The sequence below is a fragment of the Myotis davidii genome, unplaced genomic scaffold (genome assembly GCF_000327345.1).
Source record: "Myotis davidii unplaced genomic scaffold, ASM32734v1 scaffold411, whole genome shotgun sequence".
Lineage (NCBI taxonomy): Eukaryota > Metazoa > Chordata > Mammalia > Chiroptera > Vespertilionidae > Myotis > Myotis davidii.
The window spans coordinates 327,593-334,104 of NW_006282917.1; the positions used below are offsets into that span (position 1 = coordinate 327,593).

Below are 6,512 nucleotides of genomic sequence, written 5' to 3' on the forward strand. Positions count from 1 at the left end.
TGGATTACAATAAGGAAAAGTAGATACCTATCCATTTTGCCACATTCTGTGTTCTAGCCAAGTCATCGCAAGGCTGTTCCCTAGGGCCCATTCAAAGGGACCCTGAGGACATAATCAGTGTTGGGGAGAGACAGCCACTTGAGTGACAGCATCTGTGTCTCTGTATCTTACTGAAAAATATACTTTTTCAAACTCCCTCTCTGGCACCTGCTACAGCAAAGAAAATCTCCAATATTTATACCTAAGAGCTCTTATTTGAAATATGCTTATAGTTAATTTATTGCATCTTCTAAACAGATTGCCTTTACATAATTAACTAACTCAAAAGTTTTTTATTTTCGTTTTTAATATATTTTTATTGATTTCAGAGAGGAAGGGAGAGTGATAGGGAGGTAGAAACATCAGTAATGAAAGAGAATCATTGATCGCACATCCCCCACAAAAAGTTTTTAAAAATAACCCCAAGGTAGACAGAGATTTCATGAATAGATCACAAAAAGCAATAGCTATAAAGGAAAAAATTGATCATTGAACTTCATTAAAAATCATCAAAAGATCCCTGGACAGTGTGGCTCAGTATGAGAGTGTTGTTTTATACACTAAAAGGTCACAGGTTTGATTCCCTGTCATTTTTTATACACCAAAAGGTCACAGGTTCGATTCCCTGGCAGGGCACATTCCCAGATTGTGGGTTCAATCCTTAGTCAGGATGCATCTGGGAGGCATTGATGTTTCTCTCTCACATTGATGTTTCTTTCTCTCTGTCCATCTCCCTCTCTCTCTAAAATCAATTTTTAAAAAAATTGGGCGAGGATTTAAAAATAATCATCCAAAGATATCATGAAGACAGTGAAAAGGCAAGACACAAACTGGGGAAACATTTCTAATACATATATTTGAACACAAATTCATATGTAGAATATAAAAGAACTCTGACAAAGAAATTTAAAACAACAACAGCAAATGATCCAATCTTAAAATGAGCAAGATTTTAACAGGAATTTGACAAGATATCTAAATGACAATAAGTTTATGAAATGACATTGAACAATATTACTTACCAGAAAACAAATTAAAACCATAAGGATCACCTCACACCCATTAGAATGGTTACTATAAGAAAACACATCAGAAAATAACAAGTGTTGGCAAGGATGTGGGGAAACTGGAACCCTTTGTACATTGTTAAGAATGTAAAATGGTACAGTAGCTTTGGAAAACAGTATGGTGGTTCTACAAAAATTGACAATAGAATTACCATATAACCCAGCAATTCCACTTTGGGGTATGTACCCGAAAAAATGGGAAGCAGAGTCCTGAAGAAATATTTATATACCCATGTTCATGGCAGCAATTTTCACAACAGCAACAAGGTGACAGCAACCCAAGTGTCCACCAACAGACAAATGTTTAAACAAAATGTGATATATATATATAATACACACACACAATGGAATGTTATTCAGTATTAGAAATTCTGACACATGCTGCTACATGTATAAATTTTAAGGACATTATGCTGAGTGAAATAAGCTGGTTAGAAAAGAATATATATTCTGTTGTTCTACTCGTATGCGGTAATTAAAGTAGTCAAGTTCATAGAGACAGAATGGGGATTCGTTGTTTAATGGTTACCGTTTCAGTTTTCCAAGAGGTAAAGAGTTCTGGAGATGGATGGTGGTGATGGTTATAAAACAATGTGAATGTACTTAATATTACTAACTGTCAATTAAAAAATGGTTATGATGATAAATTCTATATTTTATATATTTTACCACAATTAAAATTTTTAAATTTAAAAATCCACATGGAGATCCAATATACAGCTCCCCAAATAGCTAAAATTAAAAAAGACTGACAGAACCAAGTGTTAGTGAAAATGTAATACAACTGGAATTTTTGTACACTACTTTTGGAATTTAAGCTGGTACAACCACTTTGAAAAACTGTGGCAACATCTACTAAAGCTAACTATAAGCCTACTCTATGACCCCGCAATTTCACTCTTAGAGAAATGAGTGGGAATGTGTACACACACAAAAAACATAAGCAAGAATGTTTATAGCTGCTTTATTCGTATTAGCCACACTGGAAGCAATTCAAAGATCTAATAGAAGAATGGATAAATTGTGGTATATCCATGCAATTGAATTACTATTCAACAATAGACTAGAATGAACTACAAATATGCACTATGACATAGATGAATCTTGTAGACATTGTTATATGAAAGAAGACACACAAGTTAAGAATCCCTTCTATATGATACTATTTATATGGAGCTTAATAGCAGACAAACTAGCAAGTGGAGTCTCTAAAAATCACAGTGTGGTTACTAACCTTCAGGTTGGAAGTGGGATGAAAACTGACCAGCAGTGTAAAAAGGAGGAAATCTTCTGGGGCGCTTGAAATGTTCTGTATCTTGACCTGGGTGGTTACATGAAGGAACACACATATAAAAACTACAATTTCGATTGCAGTGGTTCTCAACCTTCTGGCCCTTTAAATACAATTCCTCATGTTGTGGTGACCCCCAACCATAAAATTATTTTCGGTGCTACTTCATAACTGTCATGTTGCTACTGTTATGAATCGTCATGTAAATATCTGATCTGCAGGATGGTCTTAGGCGAACCCTGTGAAAGGGTCGTTCGCCAAAGGGGTCGCGACCTGCAGGTTGAGAACCGCTGGATTAATGCATTTTACACTGTATTTTTAAGTTACCTTAAAAATAAAATATCTCTAAAGCACTTAATGTCTCTATAATGAGAATGCTATAATTCAAAAAAGGAATAAGCCTGGTGGGTGTGGCTAAGTGGTTGAATGTTGACCCATGATACAGGAAGTCACCACTTTTGTTTGTTTGTTTCTTATTAATATGCATATTTTCTATTGTTGACACTATTGCAGATTATCTCCCACTTACCCTCTGTACTCCCCTTTGCCCAGCCCCTACCTCCCCTTCAAGTCTTCACCAACCTATTGCCTGTGTCCATGGGCTATGCATATAACTATGTAAGTTCTTTAGTTTATCTCTCCTTGTCTCTCCACCCACACATCGAGGTATGTCAGTCTGTTCCCCTTTGATTTCTGGTCAGGGCACATGCCCGGGTTGCAGGCTCAATGCCCAGTAGGGGGCATGCAGGAGGCAGCTGATCAGTTATTCTCTCTCATCATTGATGTTTCTATCTCTCTCCCCTTCCCCTTCCTCTCTCTGAAATCAATTAAGAAAAAATATCTTTAAAAAAAGGAATAAAAGCTCAACTGTGCTCTTTTCCTTTCTGACTTAGGAGATTAGAGCTTATTCCTCTTAGATACATTGGGGGATGATTAGTTACTTCCCAGTTTCCTGAGTCAGGTAATGTATCTAAGGTCCATGCAGTGCAAATTTACATGTTCCTAAATGTTCGCTAGCTTTCCTGAAGCCACTTCATATCCATGGTTTTTTGGTTTTGTTTTGTTTTTTAAGAAAGTGGTCTGGGCTCTAGCCGGCTTGGCTCAGTGTATAGAGCGTCGGCCTGCGGACTGAAGGGTCCCAGGTTTGATTCCGGCCAAGGGCATGTACCTGGGTTGCGGGCTCGATCCCCAGTGGGGGTGTGCAGGAGGCAGCAGATCAATGATTGCTGTTTCTATCTCTCTCTCCTTCTCCCTTTCTCTCCGAAATTAGTAAAGAAATACATATATGTTTTTAAAAACAAACAAACAAACAACAAAAAAGAAAGTGGTCTGGGTTTGATAGCTGAGGTCCATCTTTTTTTAAAATATATTTTTATTGATTTCAGACAGGAAGGGAGAGGGAGAGATAGAAACATCAATGATGAGAGAGAATCATTGGTTGGCTGCCTCCTGCATGCCCCCTACTGGGGATCGAGCCCACAACCTGGGCATGTGTCCTGACTGGTAATCAAAATGTGACCTCATGGTTCATAGGTTGATACTCAATCATTGAGCCATGCCAGCCAGGCCATGGGCTTTTTACAGTAAGAAACTTCGTCTTTAGTTGAGAGCTCTCAATTTGCTTTCTATGGGTTAAATGTCTAATTTGATATTTTTAAGTTTCAAGAATGGCATCTGATTTTGTTTTACACCCTCATTGGCAGGGGCTAAAAAAAAATCCCTCTTCAACTGTAAAGGCAGAATGTCAAAAATCACACGATATCATCGCATTCTGGCACTGTGATGAACACTTACACCCCCTCAGGAAAGAGAAAGCTTCATTCTCTTTAACATCCATTTTGATGCCTGATCCTTTTATAGCCAACATAATAACTTTAACCTCCTTGTGAGAGCACCGTGACCCACCATTTTAAGGAAGAAAAACAAAATCCACAAAGGTGAACCTTTCCCCCTTCTGGCTACTTCTACCATTCATAACACTGTGCTACTCAATTATTGAAAAGGGACCTTAATATTATCATAATAATTTTGTATGGTGACAGATGTTTACTAGATTTATTCTGGTGATTATATTGTAAGGAATATAACTATTGGCTATGCATGTTGTACACCTGAAACTATATATAATATTGTATGTCAACTATACTTTAATAAAAAGAAAAGCATCTTAATATACAAAATATTGCATTTTAATGATAATCAAAGGCAAATTCTTTTTAACTGTGTCATAATGAAAAAAAATTTTGACCTTGATTGTCTTTGCTCTCATATTAAACCTGTCGTAGTTCAGTCAAGTGGGTGAATTATGAAGGTACATCTTACATGTTGGGCTTAGAAAAGCAGCAAGGTAGGAGCAGAAAAATGATGAGATGGTTAAAGAGAGAAGGGCTGGTTTAAAAGAACCTGGCTTAAAAGAATACCTAATGCATTTGTATTTCGGTATTCTGCTAAGTGAGATATCAAGTCAACAATGAGATGCAGATTTTGTAAAAAGCAAACACTTGTCACATTGGCTCAACAGGATGACTGTTAAACTGTTACCCAAATGAAATTATTCATAACAATTGCAGTTTTATACAGCTTCAGGAAAAGTGTTCTTTTTTAAAATTATATTTGTCTTTTAAAAAAATATTTATTACTGAACGTATTACATAGATCCTCTTTTCCCCCCATTAACACCTTCTAGCCTGCTCCTGTTCCCCCACCCCAGGCCTTCACCACCCCATTGTCTGTGTCCATGGGTTATGCATATATGCATACAAGTTCATTGGTTGATCTCAGGAAAAATGTTCTTAAAAACAAGTATCAAGCAACAACTGGTTAAATGCAAAGGCACATGGTCACAAACAGTACTTCTCTTTTAGAATGATAAAAAAGAATGCAACAATGAGATCAAGCCTTTTTATTTAAATACATTGTCTGAAACAGAATAAACATGTCTTCTCCTCTGAGACCACCTCAAAGTGCTTCACTTCATAAAAGTCTGTATAAATGTCGATAGTGGAATGCAATAATTATAAAACCAGATAGGTGGCTTAATTGTTTTACATACCTGTGGTTTTGTCAGATTCCTGTGCTTGCTTACTCGTGTATATGCGGTCTTATTTTTCAGAAACCACTTCTAGAAGCTCCCATTTTGGCTTCTGCACTGCCACCTGTAGACATAAAAGGGAAATAAATAATGTATTATTCATCAATCGTGCATCTTTTCTAGGCATCTATCAGGGACATTTGGGGAGAAAAGTGGCAAAATCTTGGCTTCAGGAAATAATAGTGCTCTTTCTCCTGTGTGGAAAATTAGTAAGGAGACCCTCTCCCCCCAATGATTTGATAAATTATTTAGAAATCAAAGCATATATAAGTCTCAGATCAACACTACGCTGATCAGTTCATTAAAGTAAGAGGTGGAGTTATAGAACCCATCCACAGGCCAACCTACAACCATTTCAAGACCTGTCCCTTAAAATTAGAAGATAACTTCACCATTTTGCTAATCGAGTAATCAAAAATTCTGTAAATTCTCATGAAGAAAAGAGAGGGAGAGATCTAGGAAAAGGTTACTTTGTCACATGATTGTAAAATGTCCGTTTAAAATAATAATATTAATTCTAACATGAACTAGAGCTTTGTCCAATATAAACAGACTAGGTGGGGTATTTACTGCTGTATTCCTAGTTCGAATGTGAATGAATGCTGAAAGATCTTTAGGACACCCCACAGATTTTAATACAGATAGGTCTTTTTTTCTTCTTTAAAAAAAGTCAAATGAATAAAAATTCGTGAGCATAGCAAGCAATTAATAAAGATCCATAAGAAACTATTAGTGAGTCAAAGCAGCCATGAAATGAGATCTGTAAGAGGATTGGGGGGGGGGGATGAGAGATTAAGAGAGATGAGACTGAGAGACAGGAGATTGAGAGACAAGATACTGAGAGAGACAAGAGAGATTGAGAGTGATGGAGATGAGAGACTGAGAGAGATACACAAGATTGAGAGACAAGAGAGACTAAGAAAGACCAAAGAGATTGAGAGTGAAGGAGATTGAGAGTGAGAGGAGAGAGAGAGAGAGAGAGAGAGAGAGAGAGAGAGAGAGAGATTGAGAGAGAGAGAGAGGA

The 6,512-nt window shown here is 36.9% G+C and overlaps 1 long non-coding RNA gene across 5 annotated transcripts in view; it reads right to left on the reverse strand.

Annotated features, from left to right (window-relative positions):
- LOC107182605 overlaps positions 1-6,512 on the reverse strand; it is an 87,661-nt gene that overhangs the window by 80,382 nt on the left and 767 nt on the right. For 4 of the 5 annotated variants that reach the window (XR_001513326.1, XR_001513325.1, XR_001513322.1 and 1 more), the window contains exons 2-4: positions 5,450-5,552; positions 2,341-2,427; positions 1,062-1,113 (exon numbers count right to left, since the gene is read on the reverse strand). This is a non-coding gene — a long non-coding RNA (uncharacterized LOC107182605). The remainder of the gene's footprint in view (positions 1-1,061; positions 1,114-2,340; positions 2,428-5,449; positions 5,553-6,512) is intronic. The other variant, XR_001513327.1, reaches the window with a different exon arrangement.